The sequence below is a fragment of the Equus przewalskii genome, chromosome 8 (genome assembly GCF_037783145.1).
Source record: "Equus przewalskii isolate Varuska chromosome 8, EquPr2, whole genome shotgun sequence".
Taxonomy (NCBI): domain Eukaryota; kingdom Metazoa; phylum Chordata; class Mammalia; order Perissodactyla; family Equidae; genus Equus; species Equus przewalskii.
Window position 1 is genome coordinate 69,948,095 of NC_091838.1, and position 26,971 is coordinate 69,975,065.

Sequence of the window (26,971 nt, forward strand, 5' to 3'; positions counted from 1 at the left end):
ACAATAAGGAATATTCTCTTTATTTGTGCTATTTGTCTGAGTGAGGTTCCTGAAATTTTAGAAAATGAAGAAAAATGTAAAAATAATTTAAAAATAATTTGTGATCCCATCACAAAGAGATTTACAACTGCTAATATTTTGGTGTGTTTTTCTTCCAGTTTTTCTCTATCTTTCTCTTTCTCTCTGTATAGATTTTATCATGAACATTTTCCCGAGTCACTAACTACTTTATGCAAACGTGATTTGTAGTGGACTTAAAATGTTACCTCGTATGGACATACCATGATTATTCCAAACTCCTCCCTATAATTGGACATTTTGATTACTTCTGAGGAGAAAACTAATGGTAAATACAAAAGGACCTTGGGTTTCAATTTCTTTTAAACGTAAAGTGAGAGGTGAGAAGCGAGAGATATATCTTTCATCGAGCTCCCATTGAGTCACACGCTTTCTTATTTTTATGCACAGACTTATGCGGAGGCACAATTAGAGACCATTCAAAGCTTTACATTTTTGACTGCATACTTGAACACCATTCTGTCTCCATTCCCTCTGTCCTTAAGACGACTCCTGTAGGGTTTTTGTCACAGCTGGCATTCACCCACCTTGACGTTAGTTAATAACAGCTGAAAGTATTTCCCCTCAGAACTATTTGCAATTTAATAAGATTTTCTAGAGATCTGATAGAACCATGTACAACAAAACGTACAAATCTTTGATGGCGGCCTTTGAAGCATATTTACAAAGTCATATTGTTTTATTCATTCTCTTTCATTCATTTCTTTTAAGAGTTGAGCTATCTATGTCCTCGGCACAGTGTTGGACTGAGAACACAAAAATAAACAAATCTTTGAGGAGTTTACTGCCTAAGTAGGTCTCAACCAGGTGGCAACAGCACTTCTCTCTCCGTGTTTGAAAATGTTGAGGGCAGTTTGGTTGTTCCATTGACTTGGGGAACATTATTGGTAATTAGTGGGCAGGGATGCTAAATGTTCTGGAAAAATTTGCACAAAGAATTGCCCAGCCACAATCAGTGGTTTCTCTACTGACAAGTAAATGCTAAACTATGAATAATACTAGTGCTAACAATTTATTATAGACCTGCTCTGTGTTAAGCTCTTTACCTGTATTGTCTAATTTAACCTCCCCTTGACACTTTAGAGTAAGTACTATCTCCATGTTCCTGAATAGCTGAAAGAGCTGGAAGACCTCTCTCAAGGTTCCACTGCCAGTAGATGGCAAAACCAGATTTTAAACAGTGCCCTAGATCTGACCACAGAACCCACACTCTTAATAGCTATGCCGTATAGTTTCTTAAGATAAACATAAAATAGAACGTAGAGATCTTGTTTGAGCAACCTAGGGGCACAAACTATGATTTATTCATCTTTCTTCCTCATACCTAGTACAAAGGCTGCAATAATGCCTGTCCATTATATGTTATTTTATTTAGTCTAATCCTTCTTATTTTTACAGATAAAGAAAACTAAAGTCCAGGGAAGTTAAGTCCTTCTAGTATATGGAAAAGCTGAGATTAGAATTCAGGGAAGGTGGTGCAGACATTATGGAAAACAGTATGGAGGTTATTCAAAAAATTAAAAATAAAACTACCGTATGATCCAGCAATCCCATTTCTGAGTACATATCCAAAGGAAATTAAATCACTATCTTGAAGAGCTATCTGCACCCCCATGTTCATTACAGGGTTATTCACAACAGCCAAGAAATGGAAACAATCTTTGTCCATCAATGGATGAATGGATAAAGAAAATGTGAGATGTTATATATGATGGAATATTGGCTGGGGGTGTGGGCAAAATTGGGAGATATTGGTCAAAGGGCACAATATAAGATGAATAAATTCTGGGAATCTAATATACAGCATAGTGACTATAGTTAATCCTGAATTATATACACTCAAGTTGCTAAAAGAGGAGATCTTAAATGTTTTCACCACACACAAAAAAATAGTAATTATGTGAGGTGTTAACTAATGCTATTGTTAATCACTGTTAGTAGTAGTTTATTAATAAATTATTAATAATTAATTAATGATTGTGAAATATAATCATTTCACAATATATAAGTGTATCAAATCAACATGTTGTATACTTTAAACTTATACAATGCTATACATTAGTTATATCTCAATAAAACTGGAAAAAAAATAGAAGACATCCACCCTGGATTGCTTTAAAAAAAAGAAAGAATCCAGAGAAGGGAGTTGACAGTTTGTTAGCAGCCAACTGCTCTACCAGCCTGTCTCTTAGCTTACCCATTTTCCAAGTCCCTCATTCCCCGGGCATCTATTTATACCCAAGATTGGCCAATTTTTTCTATACAGGGCCAGGTAGTAAGTATTTTAGGCTTTGCAGGCTCTATGGTCTCTGTTACAACTGCTCTTTCTCCCATTTTTAGCAAGAAAGTAGCCATACATAATTCGTAAACAAATGGGCATGGCTGTGTTCCAATAAAACTTTGTGTACAAAAATAAGTGCTGATCCAGATTCAGTCCATAGGCCATAGTTTGCTGACCGTTGGTCTATCTTCAGGGGTGGACTTTGTCTTTTGAGATCAATCTATACTTGAATCATCATTGATAACTTGGAATAAGACTGGTGAACATTTAAAACAGTATTCCTCAAATTGGTTGCTCACTGGAATCCTTGGGATGTGTGTTAGAAATTTTCATTCCTGAGTCGCACCCCTAGAGATTCTGATGCGGCATGTCTGGAGAAGTACCTCAGCATCTGTATTTCTGACCCTGGCTCTGATGCATGAAACAAAGGTTGAAAACCATACGTTTATGGCTCCATTGGATAACTTTGCAAAGAAATAATGTTAAATAAATCCCTATGTAATTTTCAATTTCACCCACAATCCCAGCTCCATGCCCAAGACTCTGGTTTACTGAACAGAATGTCCATTTCATCTCAAAACCGCATATCATTCCACCCTTTCTCCATTTATTCAGAGGCAGAAACATTTAACTAAAAATAATTACCATCAGAATACTAATAGGCCATAAGCTAATGTAAGGATATTTATTCAGCTGAATGCAATTATCAGTAAAACCTTGTTTTCTAAATGGCGTGACTGTAATCCAATTTAGGTCTTTTAACCCCTGGTAATTTTTGTTTCATTTTGCTTTGTGATGGGTGGAAACCAGGCCTGGTTGCTGGGGGCTGGCAAAGCAAGAATAAAGGAAAAATAGCACCACCACCACTACAGGCAATTTTCAATTGCAATGAGTCACTAAATTTCCATAACCACCGGGTGGCTCTACATGATTCTGTTGTTAATTGAATTTTTTCCTCAAGTAGAATGAGGGCTTGTTTTGCATCAACACGATTCTATTTTATGATGATTGTTGAAAAAGTCTGCTAAATTAAAGGTATTTCAGCTTCCACATCCACAAGTATCATTGCTATGACTAAGGAGTAAGAACGGACAAGTGCAGAGAAGATAGAGCATAGAAAAGATGGCCCCAAACTCTCTCCATGGTGTGGATGAGATGTTTGGGAAGATCTCTCCTTAGAAGTGATCTTATCCACTTCTCAGGGCATCACACGAGAAGGTACAAGATGTTGATACATTTTTTTACTGGTAAGGTGACTTTGATCATTTGGTTAAAGTGGTGTCTGCTAGATTTCCCCACAGTAAAGAGACAAGTTTTTCCTTTGTAATTAATAAACATTTTGTAGGGAGATACTCTGGTGCTATGCAAATTAGAGAGTTGAGTTGGTTTTCAAGAAATATGGAAAATGGACACATTTAACTATGTGAATATGAATGGTGTATATCAGAGAAATTAATGGCTGAAAGTGATTTTACTATGAACTAGTCCAAAAGTCCCTTGTCTGAGGGAGAGAAAATGGTTCTTTGAAAGGCCAACTGAGAATTCAGTCTTAGAATTAGGATGACCATGGGCCCAGCCTATATCCTCACCTCAGATTGCTTTACTCCCTTCCTGACCACCCTTAGACTTTATCACCTATCCATAGTTCGTTGGCTTTTGATTATGTTTGTGTTATAGAGAAAATTCATTCAAGTTCTTCCACTCATTAAAAATAATTGTTGTTGGTCAGCCAACTTCTCTCTTTCTCCCACTCTCTAAAGAAAGTTATATTTTCAATATGTCGGCTCATGGATTTTCTGGGATACAGAATTGTAAGAAGGAATTGAGAGATAGGAATGAGGAAATGGGAAGAAAGGGGAAGGATCCTGTGTACTGGGCTCTTCTTTGCTAGAGAACCCAGGTAAGGAGAAGAAGAGGACAAAATCTCAGTGATGCTCTCAATATACATAATAGAGAGCTAAGACTGGAGTAGCAAGCAAACAAAGCCTGATTAACTTAGTAGCTTGTAGACCATTTTGGGAGTTTATGTATGTATGTATTTAACTTCTTATTTTGAAGTAATTTAAGAATTACTAAAAGCTTGAAAAATAGTACAAAATTCCCATTTACTTTTCCCTAACATTATCTTACATATTGCAATTATTAAAATCAGGAAATTAACATCGATGCAGTATGATTAACTAAACAACAGATCATATTTGAATTTTACCAGGTGTTTCACTAATGTCCTTCTTCTGAGCTAGGATGCAATCCGGAAGCCCACAGTGACTTAGTTGTCATGTTTCCATAGTCTCTCCAATCTGTGACAGTGTCTTGGTCTTTTTTTTTTTTTTCATGATCTTGACACTTTTGAAGAGTACTGCCCAGCAGTGGTTGTGTAGAATGTCCCTCAACCTGGGTCTGGCTGATGAGATGAGTTGAAGTAGTTTTGGCAAGATCACCACAGACGTGATGCTGTGAACTTTGTCCTTCTCATAATAGTGGAAGCTACCTGAGGTCAATTTGTCTCATCATTGATAGTGTTGATTTTGACCACTTGTTTAAGGTGCTGCATGCCAGGTCTCACCACTGTGAACGTGTTATTTTCCCCTTTGTAATTAATAAGTGTCTTGTGGGGAGATATTTTGAGCTGCAAATATCCTGCTTCTCTTTGCACTTTTGCCCATTAATTTTAACACCCATCAGTGAATCTTCACTGCAATACTACATACTGTGGTGTTTACTAACAGTCATTTTTTATTTCTATCTTTCATCATAAAATTACTAATTGAATTCTACCGTAAGGAACAGCAGTCCCTTCATCCCTGTTTATTTATTATTCAATTATTTATTTATATTAGCATAGACTCATGAATTTTTATTTTAGTCTATGGGTTATAATCCATCACTACCATTGTTTATTTTGTTCCTCAGATTGTCCCAGGTTTAGTCTGTAGGAGCTTATTCAAGTTGTCTCCTGAGTCTTTTTGACATGTCCACGTCATCTGTTGAGCATTTCCTTATTTTTCGGCATCATAAGATATTCCAGGCTAGTCTTATATTGTTCCATGCTCTGCCTTCCAATCAACCACTTTTTCGAGGATCTCTATTTCTTTTTATCAAGGAATTGTATTTGGAAACCAAGAGACGGGCACTAGGTGTGCCTGTTGCTACTAAGGTTACATTGCTTCCAAGACTTCTCAGCAGAGAAAGCTATGGAATGTGTGTGTATTTACTCACTCATACTAAACATATATATATATATTTATTTCTGTATCTATCTCTATGTCTGTGTGTATACATATATACTGAATTCATCCTGACACCTCTGATTGCCAAAACTGAGTTCATCCTGATATCTCTGATTTCAATCCAATGTCCCTGGGCTTGTTCTCACCTTTCCTAATTTGTAAGTCCTTTCTCTGACAGTGAGAAACCTCGCCTTCATTTTCCACCATAGTCACTTATCTACTCAACCCAAGTATACGTTTGAAGTCATTTCAGAATTTCTATCTCATACGCTTGTGTGACAGATTGACTAATGCTAAAAATAAGAATATTCATTGGCATTTGTTAAAAATAGTAAGCAGACTTTGTTCAGGACCCTAGGGACCATTACAATGGAGGAGAGAGATTGGGCTCAACTCTGAATGCATCATGGGCAAGAGGGCATTTGTAACCAAGGAGCAGGGTGGGGGTCAGCGCATGGAAACTCACAGAGAGGAAGCATCTGGATAAGTGAGTTCTGGCTAAATTGACCCAAGAGGGCTCTTGCTGAAGACAGGCCAGGGTGGTCAGACATCACCTGGCGGATGCTGGAGGATGAGGAACCTGATTGGATTTCACGGTTGATCAGATATTGAGGATCAGGGATTCTGGTTAATCCAACTTAGCAAGGTTCTTGCTAAAATTAGATCTTACCAGGAAGAGCACAGATGGGCCTAGGAGAAGGTTCAGGACCCTAACTAAAGTTTGATCAAGCAAAGAGCCTTTGTCACTAACTGGAGTACAGCATCTATATATGGTTACATTTATCTGTAGACTATTATATACAGTCAAGATACTGTTTTCCAAGTAAGGTGAATTGGTTCTTTTCTCCACCTCCCTCAACGTGGTTATATTATTCCTTGTAATGCAGTTAGGTTCATTTGCTACTATTTGTATTCCACTTGGATCCCCTCCCGGCTGCATCCCGGTTGATTTAAATTATTTAATTACTTTGTGAGTAAGGGAAACCTCACCATGGTTGAAGAGTCAGAGTTGAATCAAAGGTATATTCAGAGGAATGCCACTCCCCTCCTCACTAGTACTCCATTTTCTTCCCATCAGGTTCCCACCACCTCCATAAGTAACCAATATCATACATTTCTGCTTCATCTTTCCTGTATTTCTTCACAAAAGAGCAAACGCATGCTTTATTTCTCACATCTCCTTCTTTCTTAAAGGGTAACACACTCTATAGAAAATACTTTATACTTTTCTCTTTTCACTTAAAAATAGATCCTTAAAATCATTCCATATAAGTTCAGGGAAACCTTCTCTTTTTTTACGGCTTCATAGTATCCAATGTACAGATGGACTGTAATTTATTCAACTACTCTTCAATGTATGGCCGTTTAGGTTGTTTTCAATATTTTGCATATGCAGGCAATGCTGCGATAAATGAACACGTGCATGTATATTTTCATATTGTTGGAGGTGTAGCTTCTGGATAAATTTCTAGAAGTGAGATTACTGGGTCAAAATGTAAGCACATATGAAATTTTGTTAAGTATGCCAAATTCCCCTTCCAATCCCAATTTGCATTTCCATCAGCAATGTGTGAGAGAAACTCTTTCTTTTGGGGGTTTATTTGACGGGCAGACACTGGGTCACATGAGCTCCTGGGATCTAGACATTTTTCCTTCAATTTAATATATGTTGAAATGTTTTACTATTTTGTTCCCCTCTATGTGTAAGCTGACGGTTCATTAACTGTGACCTTGGACATGGTACGTAAACTCAGTCACACTTAGCTTTATCATTTACATCTATGTAAAATAATAAAAGTGACCTTTCAAAGCTATTTTAAATAGTAAATGAGATGATGCATGTAGCGAGCATAACACAGTGCCTGGCAATAAAGGAGAGTATGGGATGACTTAAGTGCCTAATAAACACTTAGTGAAATCAAGTATTTAATTTCACCCTGGCATCTTTGCAGAGCACTAACCCCTAAATAAGAGCAGCCCTTTCTCTTCATAGCGGTCCTCCTGGGGATATCAGGACACATCCTTTAATGTTGTGCCCCCAATTATGACACAACACCATTGTTCAAATATTCACACAGGGGTATGATACAGGTCAATTTAGCAATTTGTCCAAAATGTTTACCAAATTCACCGTCTCTCCTCTACCGCCAAAGCCACTGCCCTAATCCATGGCCTCATTTCTGCTTGGGTTTGGGCAAGACTTTTCTTTCCTTTTCTTTTTTAAAGATTGGCACCTGGGCTAACATCTGCTGTCAATCGTTTTTTTTGTTTTCTTTTCTTCTTCTCCCCAAAGCCCCCCAGTACATAGTTGTATATTCTAGTTGTAGGTCCTTCTAGTTCTGCTATGTGGGACGCCAGCTCAGCATCCTGATGAACAGTGCTACATCCGCGCCCAGGATCCAAAGTGGCCAAACCCCTGGGCCACTGAAGTGGAGCGTGCAAACTCAGCCACTCGGCCACGGGGCCGGCCCTTGGGCAAGAGCTTGCTAACGGATCTCCCTACCTTTGGTCTCTCTCTTCCGACTCATTCTCTACACAGTTGCGACAGGATTCTACTATAATCTGTTTCATGTAATTTCCATGCTTAAAAGACTTTATTTGACTCCACTTAATTGTGTTTAAAGGCCCATTAGTACATTTGCCCCCTGCATTTGCCCTTTTTTCTAGATCTTCCTCGGCTTTCACTCCAGTGCATCTTTGGTTGTGTTATTCCATTGGCCTAGAATTCCCTTCCCTATCTTTTGGCCTGGTGAAATCCTTGTAACATTTTAGCTTGGACATCCCCCACTCTGAGAAGATATCTCTGACTCTGCTTCCCACTCCCCCCATGGCGCTTTGAATAACTCTCCCTCTTTGCTCGTGACACTGTGTTAGACTGAGCTGTGTTTGTACCTGTCTGTTCTATCCCAGACCCCTGCTGCGACTTGAAGTGCCAAATCTAGGTTTCAATTATCCTTGTTTTACTAAGAACATTATATTGCCATGATCTTTCTTGTTCTCTGTCAGTCTCCTCAGCCTGACTTCCAGCCATTTGAGAGCAGCCATGCTGGGTTAATGACTTTGTCATCCCCAAGACCTCATACAGAGCCTGGTGCATAGGAAGGAATCAGTGCATGTTGCTAGGCGTGTTAGCTGCAGGCCGTGGGTCTGAAAGAAAGATTTCTGTTCCCCAAAGTAGAGCAGCTCATTCTCCACACTGGTGGGACGGGCACCGGGTCTCTCCCACTGGTTTTCTCTCTTCCCTCTGGTGCAGGGCTGTACTCAGATCCCCAGGCCAGACTAATCGTACTGGAAACTGCAGCGCTGTCTTATGTGCTGCTTAACAAGAGCTCATCAGTGCCTCTTTGACATGAAGTGTTGGAATTATTTTAGTCTTGTTAATTTATTTCAGGTAGTCAGAGGAACACTGCCCTTGTACCAGTGGGTCTCAATTTTTTTTCCCGGGGCCTTGTCCTAGACTACATTTGAGTAGTTGTCAGACCAGGGCCTTGAGGAATAAAAAGGGGTTCAGAAGTCTCTAGAAATTAGCAACACGGCCCCCTCTCTCCCTCTTAGCCAAGCGAACTCACTCATTAGGAGTGAGATAATTGAGACTGTATTTGAGAAAGCTTGCTTCTACCCCTCACCCTATGTAAAAATATGGATTCATAGTAAAGGCCAAGAGTTTGGATACCATCACAGTGCATATACTAGGATTGCAAAGATAAGTGCTTTGGAAAATACGTTATCTGAGGAAAGCGATGTTTAACTTAGCAAAGAAAGGCTTATGGCAACATGATTCCTATCTTCTAATATTTACCTTGTGAAATTGGTAGCAAACATGTTCTGTGTGCTTCCAGAAGGTGAAATTAGATCCTATGATGGGTGAAACAGGGAGGGAGATTTTGGCTCAGACCAAGAGAAAGAGTATATGTCCACCATGCTTGGTCACAGTGGGTAAGATACCTAATTTTATGTCACTATGTCTCTGTCCATTATAAGTTATCATTCACGCATAGGACCAAGACTCAGAGAGGAGCCTGCCCAAGGTTGCTCGGCTCATAGGGGCAGACATGGATTCGAGCCCAGGTCTGTGGTCTTTCCATGATGCCACTCTGCCTCCTGGACCTGTGGAGCTGAGCTGTGCACTAAGGCCCTGTGTCATTCCGTGTCCAGTGACCTTCCCATCAGGGGAGGTGTTTGGGTGGCGTGTGTAACCCCAGAAACTGCTGCAGTGGGTGAAGCTTGCAGCAGATGACCTTTAAGACCCCACTCAAATATCAGACCCTAATTCCAATTCAAACCCAGGCATAAACAAACAGGTCACAGTTCAAGAGTTCATGCTGATGTCGCAGTTTCCTTTCTGCGCTGCACCAGTTGACTCATCTGTTCTTCCCAGTGCTGAAGAATAACTTTCTTGGAAGCACAACTAGGTTCGTATCCCACCACTACTCCAAAATCTTTAGCAGCTCCCATTTGCCTGAAGAATAAAGACAATAATATGGAATAAATAAATCAAAACAAGGCATATTTTTCTTTTCAAAGCCTGTCTTCCTTTTATTTTCAGCTCACATTAGCCCCCTTCGCAGAGCCTGCATTCCTGGGGAACCACTGAGACCTTCTGATGCTCCCTGCATTCTGTAACCAGGCAGTTCTCTCCTGCTGAAACGCGCTCCTCCCGACAGCTCTGCTTGAATCCTTTCCCGCCTTGAAGGGTCACCTCTAATGACACCACTTCCATGAAGCTTCTCTCCAGTGCCCAGCCAGAAGTGGACTCTGTTGTTGGAAGCTACAGAATGAATGCCTTGCATCAACCTTATAGCTTGCGCCCTGCTCTGTGTGGTTTTAGGATGATTTGTGCCCTTGTTCTGTCTCCTCACTTAACTGTAGTCTTCTCGAGGGCAGAGCGTAGATCAGAGTCATTCCTGTCTGTCCCTCCCTCTGTTCTCAAGTGTCCAGCACAGCGTCCAACTCACACCAGGTAATCAATGCTCATTGGGATCCATGGAGCTGGGAGCAGAATTGAGTCATCAAATTAACTCTCAGAGCAAACTTATTTAACACGTGGCAGTGTCTGGAGAATTTGGGGGTTACCAACTGGAGACGAAGAGGAGGAGGAGGAATATATTTTACCTGTAATTCTTGCCCTGGTATTTTTAGTCTTCCTATGAAAGATAAAAAGAAGAAAAAAGCAAAAGTTCTGTCGACAGTAAAAAGCACACTTCTATTATCTTCACCAAGTGTGTGCTCAGTCTTCTCAGGAGGAACTGAATTCATCTTTAAAAGTTTTTTTTCAATATCCCTATAATTATTTCCCTTTAAAAATTTCCATTTTGAAGAGAAAATTCAGTTTCAGAGAGGTTAATTAACTTCCCCAAGTGAATGGCAGAGCTGTCTAGACCCAAAGATGTGGCTTCTCCTCATATTCCACTCCGCCTCCCAGCCCTGCAAACAGATGTGGAAATAAGTCATCTTGGGGGGTGGTCAGTGGCTTCAGGAGGTGCTGGAGCTGTGGTCATCTTGCCTAGAGTTTAAAAAGTACAAAAAATTATAACGCAGCTACTACTCAAAAAAAAAAAGTTGGCAGATTTAACTTTTTCCTATATTTGTGTCAGGTCATTCTCTTTAAAGAGAGAGAGAGACAACTAAAGAGCCACCTCCATATGCTAGTTCATCACTTTAACCAGCAATTAACTCATTCTTAGAAAACTGAGTGATTAAAAGCAATGTCTCATCAGTCTGTGGGAAAGTAAACTAAAAAAACTATTAAAGATATGTATGTATGCAACATTTGCCTTATTTATATATACCAAGCTATGCAGAGGTTTTTTTTTAGAGTAAAAATAGACAGCAGGAAATCATGCTATAATCTAAGATTCTCTTTTTAGCGTGAGCCTGTTTGGCCTAAGAAACCACACAGTGCTCTGTGGAGACTTGTCCTAATTTCTGGAGTATTTATCAGTGAGGAAAGAACCCAGGACTGAAAGTCAGGGCCCAGGTCTGGCTCTTCCACCATTCTTCTTCTTCTTCTTCTTCTTTATTTTTTTGCTGAGGAAGATTGGCCCTGAGCTAACATCTGTGCCAATCTTCCTATATTTTATGTGGGATGCTGCCACAGCATGGCCACTGACAAGTGGTATAAGTCCATGCCCAGGAACTGAAGCCAGTCTGCCGAAGTGGAGCACGCCAAGCTTAACCACTAGGCCATGGGGCCAGCCCCTGCCACCATTCTGCTGGGCAAGATGGGGCAAGAAATTTCATTGCTTCAGTTCTCAATTTTTTCATTTATTGAAGGACTACCCTGGGTTTCTCAACCTCAGTAGTGTAGATACTTTGGCCTAGGTCATTCTTTGTTATGAAGGGCTTGCCCTATACATTATACGGTGTTTAGCAGCTCCCTGGCCTCTACCCACTAGAGGCCAGTAGCACCCTCCACCTCTGCCCGAGTTGTGACAATGAAAAATGTCTCTAAACATGATCAAATGTCCCCTGGGGGGCAAAATCACCCCCAGTTGGGAACTACTGGCTAGAAGCAGATTTTACATTCACAGAATATGTGCTGAGAACACCCGATGGGGAAGGCTCTGTGCTGTGCGCCTGGGACACAGAGGAGGAAAGAGGACATGCCCTCCTGTCTGCGTGGAGCTTCCATCTCATGGGGAAGGAGAGTCTTCAGGCTATTGGGAGACACGTGGACAGGTGTACTCCTGCACATGCAGGAGTCAGGGATCCTCTGCACCTGTTATTCTGGGAACATACAAGCCCTGGATACACTCAGTCACTTCTTAATAAGTGATGTGTTTTGGCCCATTGCCTCCTCAGTAAGTGGGGAAAATGAATACTCCCATTTGGGGATAGAGAACTATTGTAACACAGGCGCACAAATTGACGGGGAAATGAAGAGTGGGTATAAAGTGGGCACCAGAGCAGAAAGAGATGATTCTTAGGGCGTAATTCTCATCTATCTCTGGGGTAATGATTTGGGCATGTTTTCCTCTCTTGGCTGCCACGCTCATGAGAAGAACTCAGCAGAGGTGAACTAGACCTGGCGCCTGGTGTAACTTTTCTTAGCCCTCAATTTTCACACTCTTCTGGGGTGTTTGTATTGTAATGGGATTATCAGAACATTCTAAATACAGTTTTCTTTGAGAGGAAAAAAAGACACTTTTAGAAGATGATTTCTTCCTTCTAAGGAATGCATTCATAGGATATTAAATGGATAGGCATGATAGCATAGATATTGGGAGTCCAGGCTAAGGGGGTGGCATATTTGACTTCATAATTCTGACTCAGACCCTTATGAGCTGTGCAATTTAAAGCAAGTTGTTTGGCCTTTCTGTGCTTTGTTTTTTTCCACTAGTAAAATGGAAATACTGATAGTATTTACCTCACAAGGTTGTTGTGAGGATTAAAAGACCTTGAAAAGAACCTGGCATACAGAACCACTAATTATGTTTTGGAAAGAAATTCTGAGGAGTCTGGAATCACCAGGTGACATGAATAAGATCCTAGTTTACTAAGGTCGTGAGTAGATTTCTGCAAAGCACTGTGTTTAGTGACCCAGGTTATGCCCTTCTCAGCCCTTTCAAATCCTTCTAACATAAGCGCAGGCCTAGTACTGGCTTATGTCATCTACAAAATAGGGGAAATTAAACATTATTTTTATCCAAGGTCAGGCATTTGAACCAGAAGATTTCTGGAAAATCCATCCCACCTATAAAACCCCTGGTTTTGAATTATTCTGGATTCTTACAAATTCTGTTTAGCTTCTGTGGCTCTGTAAAATATGAAAAATTGATCTCATCCCCACTCTATTGCTCAAATATTAGGTGAGGACTTGAGAAAGATGCCTCAGCTGATTGGAAGGAGGGCTTTGTGAGTAAGTTGGTATAAAAATAGACCTTGATTGATTGGTTAAGCACTCTTGGACTCACTTTTCTTCCTCCTTTAAGATTTTTCTTTCCTTTTATCCCTTTCCCTCTATTTCTTCTCCTCCCCCAATTCCTTGAGTCCCAGGCAGTATCCTTCAGACTACAGACTTTGTTTGGATGTTTGTCCTCTGCTGGGAGCAGGACATTCAATTTACACTGCATCCCTGCCTGCCGTGTCTACAGTGAGGCGGTGACCAGAGGAGCAGAGGAGCAGAAGAGGGAGGGGTCTTTTAAAGTTGTGCACTGCCCTTTGTCCTCAACTAGTAGACAGCCCATCTCTGTGGACTGTTGACTTACGGCTTAAATACGTCAAGCTAACCAACTGCAGCTTTCTGAGCTGCTTTATGCATCTTAATGGTTACTTAACCCTCTTAGAACCCAGGTGCGGGAACTCAGTGCTCAAGTTTGATATGAGCAATAAGTATTTGCAAATTGACTGATTCTGAAAGAGAATTTTCCCAGAGGGCAGGAAGCCAAGATGCTTGTGCCACAACCAGACCCACTCCCCTGTGTTATTGCTGGAGATATCACCAAGCACTTTCTGTGTGCCAGGCTCTGTGCTAGGTGCTGGGGATGCCTGTGAGAGAGACAATCAAGGACTGTGTTATCATAATGCTACAGTCTCTGGGGGAGACTTATTAGGTAAGTCAGTCCTTACCCACTTCCACTTGATAGAGTTGCAGCCTTGTTTCCTCGTTCTGGAATCTTTACACAGGAGGAAGTTCAGATCATGGGATCTAGGGGAAAGGTGGCTTGGGGTTCCCACAAGGAAAGAACATGGAAACAATGGGGCAGAATCTTCTACCTTTAGCTGATGCCTCTGAGTGATTGACTTAGCTTCTGGGGGTTAGAGAAACTGAGAGGAGGGAGAGTAATTGACGTCTAAATTCATCAGAGTCACACATGGACCCTGAGAAAAGCTTTTAAGTTTGCGCAGGGGATCACAGTAAAAAGTATCCTCTTGACTGAAGAGCTGACATCTAGCTGGGAGGGGTACCCTATCATATCCGGCTTGCAGCTTTCCAGTGGACATCTAAAGAGAGCTGAAGAAGTAAGATGCACCAGGTAGCCAAGTCAGGCACCTCGAGATCTGTGGAGTGACAAATGTTGCAGCCTTCTCACCTGGCTGATTCCTTGAATCTCAGTCATGGAAAGGTGTGAGAGTTGACTCAAGCTAGTGGTTCTCATACGTGGAACTGGAATCACCTGGAAGCTCGTAAAAATAGAGAAACCCAACACATAGATATACTGACATAGAATTAGGAAAGTCTCAAGAGATAGGGTTTGGCAGTCTGTACATTTCTAAACTTCTAGGCTAAACCCCACGTAAAGGGAGGCCACAGGCGAGCATGAGCCAGTCAAGGTTCCTGTGGTGGATGCCGTCATCCTGTTCATTATTTTAAGTACGGTTATCAATTCTGGAATATTCCTTAGAAAAGTCATGATTTAAATATTTTAACTTATGTAAATATATGATTCCTGGAAACAGGTCAGAATACTTTTAAGACTATGCCTCTTTGAGAATTTAAATATCTGTTTCTAATCCTAGGATGAATGTTTAGGTAAGGTGCTCACTATTCCTGCGAGGAAAGTGTGTGTGTGTATATGTGAGTGTGTGAGTGTATGAGTGGGCGTGTAAGCATGCTCACCCAGTGTTTTCAGCAGTTCTTTCCAAAGAGTTGATGGCTGGAGCCGTGGTCATCTCAGATGTCGTCTGATACAGTCCAGTATGAGGGTCTCTCAGTCCCATCTGAATTACACGGGTGACAGTCAGAGCACCATAAAGCATGAGGTGCTTTGTTCAATATTAAAGGCTATTATCATTGACTTAAAAAGGACACTATTTGCCACCATGGCTTTTGTGGGACTATCGTTAAAGGCATTCATTCATTCCATCAATGATTTTTTTATTAGTACTTGCTACATACCAGGTACTGTACTAAGTTTATTCTAGAGGCTCAGAGATGACAAAGGCCTGATATGGGACCACTGCTGTAGTTTGCAGTGTGGTTAGGCATTTGTATTCACTTCCCTAGCCCTATCACTTACAAGGTGTCCCTTAAACGTGAAGGGCGCCCTGGGAGTAGAGTGGACCGAGCACCAGGAGGTCCGGCCCCTTTTCCAAGTCCCTGATTCCCCACGGGCACTTTGGCTATTAATCTAGTCTCTATTGCTCCCATAGGGTGTGGCTGGGAGCTTCTGATTCAGCCACATGTATGCTGTTTCCATAGTTATGTGATCAGAGCGACTAATTCATCAAAAGTAAGCTTCTGAAGCCTAATGGAATTGTATCTCTGAACTGATACACTCTTCCTTTAAAATTGGTATGTTTTTCTATTTCTTTGACAAAACACCAAAAATAATTTGGAAAGTCTTTAGAAGCCATTCAATGTATTATGTTTCTTTTTTTTTTTTTTTAAAGATTGGCACCTGGGCTAACAACTGTTGCAAACCTTTTTTTTTTTTTTTTTCCTGCTTTATTTCCCAACCCCCCCCAGTACACAGTTGTATATCCTAGTTGCAGGTCCGTCTAGTTGTGGGACGTGGGACGCCGCCTCAATGTGGCCTGATGAGCGGTGCCATGTCCGCGCCCAGGATCCGAACCCTGGGCCACGCAGCGGAGTGCGCGAACTTACCCACTCGGCCACGGAGCCGGCCCCTCAATGTATTACATTTCTGTGCATGAGGAACATACTAGTGTTTTACCTAAGTGATTTTAATTTTACAACAATTCTATGAGATCTTTATTATCTCTGTTTTACAAATGGGGAAATAGAAGCATAGATGGCTGAACTAGTTTGCCAAGAAAACAAATAGAAAACAATGGACTCAGGATTCAAATTCAAGTTCATCTAATTCCAAAGCCTGGGATTAAAAAAAGTTCTCTACACTGTCTCTTTTGATTATTATTATATATATATATATATATATATATATATATATATATGTATATATGGCATTGGAAGTTACCATTCATTATCCAAATTTCAGGACTATTTAGAGAATATCTGATTTTGAATCTATAATGTAAATTCTTTCTATAAGGATTTTGATTTGTCTTCAGACACATAATAAGTATCTACTGACCATGTGTTTGACATTGTGACAAGCTCTGGGTACCTAAAGTTGGGAATACAGATGCAATCTAATAAAACAGACAATTTTAAAAAATCAAATTAAATAATTGCAATTCTGTAGTTTCTGTAAAAGATAAGTCCTAACTTCTATTAATCCAGGGAGACCCTGAAGAGCAATATGAGCTATTAAATCCTATGTCAGTCCTTCTGGAAATCTCCCTGGATCAGGGCAATAGACAAAAGTCACGTATAAAGGAAAATAAAAAATGGTCCAGCAACCACCTCCATCTACTTCTCTTTGAGCACATGTTCAATGTTGAGTGACTAAGTCACATGAACTTGAAAATGAAGTATGGGTTTTAGAGAGAAAGAAAAATGAGTTTGTCTCCATGGGCAAAGGGCTCTATTGTTTCCTGGGATCAATGCTATCGATTTTGCTCTGTGGCACAGAAGAGCAGTGGCTTTGAGATGGGGAGGCTGACGAGCAGCAAAAGGCCAAAGATAACAGCTGTGGTAATGAAAGAAAATGACTTGAAGTTTCTCTGTCCACCAATAGGATGACTTTGATTTATTCTTGTTCTTCCAATCTCAGAGTTTAGAACAATTATACATGTAGCACCTTCAACAGTGAGCCTGGCAGAAGTGGTGAAGTTATACTTGGAATGTCAGGATCAGTTGCTGGCGTTTGAGTTTAGAGAGAAGAGAGGATGAGGATAAGGACCAGAAAAGTGTGGCCTGATCATAAATACTACTTGGACCTTGTATCAGTTAACTCTATCCATAGTTTTATTACATAACAACCACATGTCAATGGAATTTATTTAGCTCACATGGTTTCTGTCAGTTGGATGAAGGTCAGCTGGTCCAGACTGAGCTTGGCTGATAGGGTCTCTAGTCTCCTGTGTCAGTTAGACTGACTCGTGAATCTACTCTGGGTTGGGTCCAGCTGGTCCACATGTCTCTCCTCCTCCTGGGCCAGTGGTTTACGCAGGGCAGGTTTTCCTCACGCAATGTCAAAAATGCAAGAATAAGTCTAATGCACAAATGTTTTCCAAACTTTGACCAAATAATGCCCACCGATATTCCCTGGCAGAGAGCACAGATACAGGAAAGGGTGAAGAATTAGAGCCATGAAGGGGCTCTGCCCTAGGTCCTTCATTAAATATGTGAAATATAATATTCTGAATCAGAATCTTTGTGGGAGGTGCCTGAGCCTCCGGCTCCTATCTGAGAGCAAATTTGGATCGAACACAAAAACCTTTTGAGCATTCTTTTGTTGTCATCAAATATGCACAAATACATATATGTGCATGCATCTAGTCATTTTGGAAAAGTCAGGTTAAGTAAAATTTCTTTCCAATGAAGCTTTGAATCTTTCCTCAGTGTTTTTATTTTTTTGGTAACAGCTTTATGGAGATATGATCTACATATCATACAATTTACTCAAAGTACAATTCAATGGCTTTTCGTATATTCACGGAGTTGTACAACTGTCACCATAATCAATTCTAGAACATTTTTATCAACTCAGAAAGGAACCCATACCCTTTAGCTGTGACTCTCCAAACCCCCTTTTCTCAGTTTTTGAGGAAAAGTTTCTGATAATTTTCAAAAGACATTTCTATTTCTGGGCTCTTCCAGAGTTTTGGAAATAACTGCCTTATAGCACTTATCACATGGCAGGGCTGTGACTCGTTTCTTTTTCTGTCTCTCCTATGACTCTGTCACTTCCTTGAGGACGAAACACTGTGCCTTATTAAACTTTATATCTATACTTTCAGCCTAATCCCTAGAGTATCTTGGGGTTCAAATAATGAAGGTAGGAAGGAAGGAAAGAAGGAAGGAAAGAAATTATCAACAGGACTTTTGGTTTATCTGCAGAATAAGCTCCAGAGAAAATATCCCTGTTTTGGAAATGTTTTGAAAAATATTCACAAGGCAAAGGATAGTGTTCTTTCAAGGAAGAGAAAAATCTTCAGTTTTGAACAGAATTTTTTTGAGCTAGCCCCGTCCTGGAAATTCTGAGATATTGCCCTGAGAATCCTCACAGGATTACATCATCATGCTTTGTTTGCCATAGTTAAGATATACATTTGTTTACGATGACAAAGAAATTCAAAATAGAACAAGTCAGAAATTTATTTTTCTCTGGCATAGCAATAGCTAAGGAGACGGTTCAGAACTGATGGGGAGGCCTTTCTCCACAAGGCTAAGAAACCTTTCTTGTGCTTCATCCTTCCCCAGGGTACCACCTTCACCTGCACTGTCTAGGATGGCTCCTCAGTATTTCTAGGCTCCAGCCAGTTGATGAGGGCCCCAGGACTTTAATAGCATAACCTGAAATTTGCACACAACACTTTCAGTTGGACCCCACTGGCCGATTTAGTCATATGGCCATACCTAGCTGCACACGGGGCTGTGGAATATGCTCTTCATTCTGTTTGCCTTGTATCCCACTACAAACTGAGTGTTTCTTTTTGTAAAGGAAGAGGGAGAGACTGGATGTTAGGAAACAGCTAGTCATATGTCCCACGCTGCTTTTACAGGTACTAACAGGCAATATCAAACTGAGTTCTTGTTCATTTTCCTGTTTTAAATTTTGTATGTTAACAAACCTTGAGGCTTGACAAGTTACTGTAACTTTTAAATGCGTTTTGTTCTATTCTCCATGTTTAGATATGTTTTATGGGATTTAAAAGAAAACTAGGGGCTGGCCGGTAGCATAGCAGTTAAGTTCACACACTCTGCATCAGTGGCCTGGGGTGTGTGGGTTCAAATCCTGGGTGCAGACATACACACCGCTCATCAAGCTATGCTGTGGCAGCATCCCACATACAACATAGAGGAAGATTGGCACAGATGTTAGCTCAGGGCCAATCTTCCGCATCAAACAAAAAAAAGAAAGAAAAAGAAAGAAAAAAGAAAATGGCCTCTTTACGGTATTGTTTTCTACTTTCGTAATTGAAAATATGTATCAGCTAAATTATGGAATAAATGGGTTTTGGTGAGCTAGCCTGGAGAACTTACCACTGCTTGCAATATTTTTATGGGAAAACGGCTTTGAATTCTTAAGAGAATCTGACAAAGAAATGTACTTTCGGCATGAAACATATTTGAAAGTTGGGAACTGCTAAATGCACTTAGGTTTACACATATGAAATAACAGATGAGATTTACTGGAACCTTTTCTCGGCAATGCCTTACACAACACTCCAGCAGCTTCAGCACCCGGCCAGAACTAGTGAAGTCCAGACCCAGTTTCCTCCTTTCTCCATATGTTCATCAGGCACACAACTGCTGGTTTCTCTTTTCCACTTCAAACATTTAGCTTGTCATTGGGAAGTTGTTTAGTTGGGAAGTTGTAGCTGGAGTACAGACAGAAGACTAGGTAAGGATATCTCAAGACGTTTGAGTTATAGGCTAGATCAAGATTTTAGAGATCATTCATTTAATTTTGATACATGTTATAGTGGCCTTCTTGCTCCAGAAAAAAAATTACTGGAAAGAGAATTTTGCTTTTTGGAAATAACACAAAGTGTTCATGTATCCTAACATTAAAATAGCTACTTATGCGGTGATTTGGTTTCAAAGTTCTGGAGAAGTTTGTCAAAGGGGATTTTATAATGCTTTTACACATTCTTTTTTCTTTTTTTTTTCCTGGTGCCCTAAGCACAGGCTTAGCCTGAAAATTGGACAAGCCAGTACTGATTGCATAATTCAATGCCCAGTTCAGACTCAACCAGGCCAGAAAGTTCTCTTTCATGCCTTCAACAAATATTTATTGTACATCCGTTAATAAAGCATTTGAATAATGTCCAGGCACTGGGAAGCAGATGTTGGTCAAGGGTCACAAGACTCACTTTCAATGAAGCCTGCTCTCCACTGGGGAAGGTAGACAGTAAATAGGTGGTTACCCCAGGTGCGAGGAGGGTTATCTTTGGGGGAATGCAGTGTGCTGTGGGAACAGGATGCAGAGATGGATGCTTTAGTCTACGGGTCATACAAAACCTCCCTAAGGGAGCATGAGTTGGAGTAAAACATACTCCCCAGGCAGTGAGAATGTTCCATAATGTCTTATTCAGACGTTACATCCCTGGGAAGTAGGATGTGAGAAGAAGAGAAGAGGTCGACCTTAGCACCTATGATTTACCTCTAGGAAAACATCTAGCATAGAATTTGGCACACATATGTCCAAAAATTCGAATCAATGAATGGTGGAATTTCAGACAATATTGCTGATGACAAGAACGCATTTTCTGCCCATCTCAAGGGAGGAATGACCTAACGTATCACCTTCATCCAGATAAGATTGATCCTTCTTAAGATTGCTTAGGAACAGCTAAGCCGGTCAGAGGTTCAGGGATTTATTTTAAGTATAAAAAAAGCACTAGTGAAGAGATTGGAATGCAGCCATTACACGAGATCATAAAGTCAGAGGTTAGAAGCAACAGGAGCTCTCAAGGTGGTCATAGCCATATCTTCTATTTTAAATGAAGGAAATCAAGTCCCTGAGTGCATGTTTCTGTGTCCACGTGTGTGTGTATGTGTAATGAGTTGATAAACTTCACAGTAGAGAGCTCTGCAAAGGTCTTCTGCTAACCAAAAGGGGTTTTCACAACTTAGAAATAAAACAAAAATGGCAAGTTAGAATTTTAGCTAGAGAGAAGTATATGTGAAGATGAACTGTATGGTGACTCAACATGATGGATAAAGGAAGAAGATTCTTTTCTCTCTTGGAAGGCAACCAAGGCACTGGGGTAAGCCATCTTGAAACAGTGTAGAAACAGTGTAGACTTCATCTGTTCGTTCGTACAGTTATTAATCGACTCCTTCAAAGATACTTCTGGAGCAACTAGTGTGTGTTTAGCCTTGGGGATATGACGGTTTGTTACTCTATTGGACAAGTCAGGACTCATACTCTCATGGGACATTCAGTCTAGTGGGAAATGACAGGTGATTGAAGTAAAGTGTTAAGTCCCATGATGGAGTGCTTTGGGAGAAAGAGAGACAAAGGGTACTTAACTGCAATATGGTGGTGTGTATGTAAGAGGTTTCCAGCGAAGGCTTCCTAGAGGAAGTCACATATATTCCAATGTGTGAAATATGCATAGGGCATAATCAGGTGACAGCAGACAGAATACAATGAGAGCTCAAGGTCCAAGGAACAGCTTATATAAAAGGACAAAAGTCAGAGCACAAGAAGTTGCAGGAAATTCTAACTGCAAGGCCAGTAGGGCACATAGACAGTGCGAGGTACAGTGCTAGGATAAGGTTCTAAAGACGAATAAAACACAATTCATCTTTCTTTGTAACAGCCTCCCCCAGCCCCCTACTATCACTTCTCCATACCAGGATTTTAGAGTAAAGCTATTCAACAGCTATTCTAAAATCATTAGTGTTAATTTTCAATTATTCTGCTCTCTGCTTTCTAGGATCAGGAGTGAAATTCCTGGTTCACTTGTGGTTAGATGGGGCCATATGATTATTTCCTGCCAGTGAGTTATGAATGGAAGGCATGGGTGTCACTTCTAGGTCAGAGCATTTACTTGCCAGTTTAAGATTCTCCAGAGTTTTCTTTTCTCCAGCCACGACGACCCAGCAGTATCCATACAGTGCTTGCTCCATCATCCTGGGCCACAGAGTGAGGTCAGTATGGAACAGAGGCCCCAACTGGCACATGACTGACGTGGTGCACAAGTGAGAGAGAAAATTTTTCACTTGGAGATAATTTTTTGATCTTTACCGAGATGTGGGTATTGTTTGTTACAGCAATATAACCTAGCCCACTGTCACAGTTACAAAATAGGAAACAAAGAATTAAATTGAGTTAATAATCATTTAAAATTTTCCCACTCTGTGTTAGATGCTATGAATGTAAAGGCTAGAAAGACAGGTGCTTTCTGAGATCCCCACAACCTCTAAGCTTCCAATAACTTAGAGATCACGGGGGAGACAAATTCATGATCAGATCAATTGACCATGAGGTCAATGAATGAGAGAAGCACAAAGTCTTGTGGGAACACATGAGAGGACCATGTATTTCAGCCCAGAAGGGTATAGAAGGTAAAAGATGCCACAACTGATTCTGGAAAGATGCTTAGGAGAAAGCCAGGCTTAAAAGATGGGAAACGAGGGGCCAGCTCCATGGCTGAGTGATTAAGTTCGCGCACTCCTCTTCGGCCAGCCCAGGGTTTCGCTGGTTCAAATCCCGGGTGCGGACATTGCACTGCTCATCAGGCCATGTTGAAGCACCATCCCACACGCCACAAGTAGAATATACAACCATGTACTGGGGTGCTTTGGGGAGAAGGAAAAAAAAAAGAAGACTGGCAACAGTTGTTAGCTCAGGTGCTAATCTTTTAAAAAAAAAAAAAGATGGGAAAGGATATTCTAGGCAATGAAAAGAGCAGGAGGAACAATATAGGGAGATTAAGTCCTGCCTTATCTGGCAGGAAGAATTCTCCTTGTGAGGTCTGTGAAGCCTGACATTTTCTAGGCCAAGAAATTTTAAAATACAGGGCAGAAGGTACACATTTTAGAGTCCACTGTTGCTACAGACTGCATATTTGCGTCCCCCCAAAATTCATAGGTTGAAACCAAATTCACAATGTGATGGTATTTGGAAATGCAGTTGGAGCCCTCATGATGGGGATAATGCCCTCATTAGAGGGACCCCAGAGAGATCCCTCACCCCTTCTGCCATCTGAGGTTACAGTGAGAAAGTGGCCATTTATGAACCAAAATGCAGGCTGTCATCATACACTGAATGTGCCGACACCTAGATCTTAGACTTCTCAGCCTACAGAACTGTGAGAAATAAATTTCTGTCGTTTATAAGCTCCCTAGTCTTTGGAATTCTGTTACAGCAGCCCAAATGGACTATGACAAGTATCCTGGTGGATTTCCTGTAGAAGACGAATCAGGGCTCAAAAAAAAAAGAGAGAGAAATAAAACAGAAACAACAAGTGAGCAACCAAGCATAGCTGGTAGAAGGAACAATCTATTTCTTGGGAGTCCTGCCTGGTGAAGGCCAAGAGGAGCCTCAGGCTTCTGCTTGGGCTTTATACTCAGACCCTAAACATCTAATGGCCTCTCTTAGTCTCTGGAAAGGGAGCAGGGGACAATGCCACACCCACATGACATCCCCGTGCACACTTCTAGAGACCAGAAACCTTTTAAAACCAAGGTGTGTGGCTACATGTGTTTCCAACTGCTCTTTAACAAGAAGACAAACTAGAATAAGAGTTTTAACTCACCACATGGCTGTTCCAGTTGGAGGGCCAGTGTGTGGTTATTTGGGTGTGGAGTGGAGTGTGCGTTTAGAAGTTGTCCCAGTTTTCCTGCAACTTGCTCTTCTTCACCTCATTACCAACTGGTGGCCATGCATCCAAATGCTAATTTTTCTTAATTAAATATATGACAGTTTTTTTAAATGACTTCTCTTCCCATTCTAATTAGATGCTAGTGATTCTGCTCTCTCTGCTAATTACTGCATATCCTCCTCCTGAAGACTATATTTATATATATATGACTATATATGTATTTATATGCATACATGCATATATGTGTGGACATATGTGAATATATATATGTATATACACACATATATAAAATTGAAATTTTAATAACTTGCCTCTTGGGAGAATGCATTATTGATAAAAATATCCCTGCCTTGGGTTGGTGGTTTTCTGAGATTTCAATTTCAATAGCTTCTTCCATATTAGGCTGCTTTCATCTCAGAGGAAAGAATTATATATAGGTTTGGCTCTGTTCTGTGGGGTAGGACTACACCAGAATGGGTCTTTTCCTGAACAGAAAAAGAAAATTGAAAAGAAAAAAAAAATAAAAGTCTGACACACCAAACCCCAAATTATCTAAATCCATTTTCAATGAAAAGCTTGGTGGCTTGGTAAAGACGATGACTTTTGAAGGAAAAATCCATTGAAAAATCCCATTTCCCATGCTGTAAGTTTAGGAGAATAAATTGCACTCAGAGAGGAGGGGGGAAGCTCCTTTCGACATATAATAAAGCAGGTGGGCTCATTTGAATTTTCCCATTAGGTCTCCCGGAGCCATCTCAGAAATATGTTGGCCTTGCAAATTGTAACTCAGCCTTGGCTTTCTGACTCCGGGACTCACACAGTTTTTCATGCAGCAGAATGAGAGTCGAGATTGCCTGAAATGTCCAGCAAGAAGTTATTTGTTATTGTGTTGGGTTTCTTATTTGCCATAGAATACTAAATAGGTTTCTTATTTTCTATAGAATATTAATAATCTACCTCACAAGTGGGCAAGAGCCTTTCCTCCCAGTCTTTCTCTTTTTTCCTCTCATCCTATTTTCCCACCTCGAGGATCAACGGGGATGCTTCCATCACCCATGCAAGGAAGGGGCTTTCTAGATGGAGCATCTCATACTGATAGGCTTGTGATTGAAGTCGGTGATCATCAGCCCAAATGTAGGCATTCCCAGAAGAGGCGTGAAGGAGTAGGCCACGGAGAGTTGGTTGCATTCCTGTGTTCATTTAACAAATGCATATTGAAGGAGCCTGAAGTGGTACAACAGATTTGGCCCCGTCCTCATGCGGTGTACAATCAGAAGAGAGAGACATTAAAGAAATAATTAGCAAAATATTAATTAATTACAATTTCGAAAAGTGCTATGAGAGAAATATAAGAAGTGATGAAAAGGCATGTCAGAGGGACTAAAAAATACAGGTGCCCCACACAGGCTGATAATTGGTATGCTTTCAAACATTAAAAAAAAAAATACTAGTTTGCATTTTGTTTAATGGAGGTAGGAAGAAACTGACTTAAAAAAAAATTCACTCCATTTTACCAAAGAAACAGCGAACAAGTTCTTTGAAAGATGCATGAGAGTGAGAATACACATGGATGTGGGCAGGCATGGTTTTATGGATGTACTTTTTTGAGGCGAGGTCTAGTAGCCTGTGCAGAGTAACAAATCCACTAAGTCAGAGGAGTATAGACCTTCCAGCTCCCTGCTTTTCATCTTTGTTTAGGGTGCTGACTCAGTACTAACATCTGTGTTCTGGGTGCACAATTTCTTCCGATGCCTTAGCTAGGAAGCTTGTAGAATGCTTCCAAGCATCCCACATAACCTAATGGCTTTCTTCTTTTATTTCTTTCTGCACCCATTGGGTCTGTCCATCCATGTGGCCCCACATGACATTGCTAGAGACTCCCAGCAAATATATCACCATAACTGGGTGAGATATTTGGGGGGTAGTCAGAGATTATTCTAGAGGGAGAGTAGGAGAGAAGAGGCAAGAATTAAAGATGTGCATTCTGTTACTGGCCATGCCACCCCATCTATAACCCATAAGCTGGTGAAGAGTTGTAAATTCTCAACCAACCAGCTGATGACATAATGGGCATTTGGGGAAGAATCTTGGGGAGTCTGAACACTTACAAAGTCTAAACACCTCCTTCTTTTGCTCTGGTCACCCATGTTCTCCAGTGGCACAATTACTCTGTACCTTTGATGATTTCTAATGCCCCATCTAACCTGTAGCCAGGCAGCCTGATGCTCTGGCAGCAAGCCGACCACAAGGATGTGTGTGACCGAGCACCACATGGTGCAGGTGGCCGTGGTGCTCATATGTGAGTGCACTGTTTAGTGCTGCATGTAGGTCATTTTGATTCCTTTGAATTGTATCCCATGGATAAGTATTATTCACTTACTCACCTGATCAAGAAGCTCCTTGAAGGTAGGGTCTGTGTTTCACTCACAGGTGGCCCCTCACCAATAAATGGTTGAAGGATAAATAAAGAAAACTTCCTCTGCCTGGCTCTTGCTGGGTTCCAGCAGACACTGCAAGCTGGTGGGAAGTCCTTTTATCTCAAAAGAAAACACTGATCGCAGCAGAGTCTCTAATTTGGCTGGGTTGCAAGAGGTGGGTGGTAAAAACAGAGGGCGCAGCCATGGAGCCCACGGCCTGCAGGCAGCTAGACTTCCGAGAAACTTATTTTGAATTAATCAAAATTGTAAACCAAAATAGTTCCACCCATGAGTTCACTTCCACTGACTGAAGCAGAATCGATCTGCTGAACATTTCTGGTAAAATGTTTCCTATGTTTCCATAGTTCTTGTTCTCACTTCAGTTTTCTTTCGCAATTTTCCAAGCAAGGCAGCATCTTGGGAAGCACGTTAGGCTCCAAAATATAGATATTTAAATAAATAATTTGCTCCCATTTCACCCCATCGATAATTGGGATTCAGAATCTCAGCTGACTGCCAGTAGCATGCAGCTCTTAAAAAAATGCATCACTGGTGGGCTCAACCCAGCAAGAAATATTTGGTTCAATTCACATTCAAGGATGTGAACTACGTTTCTGGACTCAAGACCAATTTACACGTTGCCAGTTGTGTTAGTT

General features: G+C 40.8%; 1 long non-coding RNA gene across 1 annotated transcript in view; it reads left to right on the top strand.

The window, feature by feature from the left end:
- LOC139085340 (uncharacterized) overlaps nucleotides 1–11,356 on the top strand; it is a 37,735-nt gene extending 26,379 nt beyond the window's left edge. The window contains exon 3 of the long non-coding RNA XR_011543623.1: nucleotides 10,136–11,356. This is a non-coding gene — a long non-coding RNA (uncharacterized lncRNA). The remainder of the gene's footprint in view (nucleotides 1–10,135) is intronic.
- The last annotated feature ends 15,615 nt before the right edge of the window (nucleotides 11,357–26,971 follow it).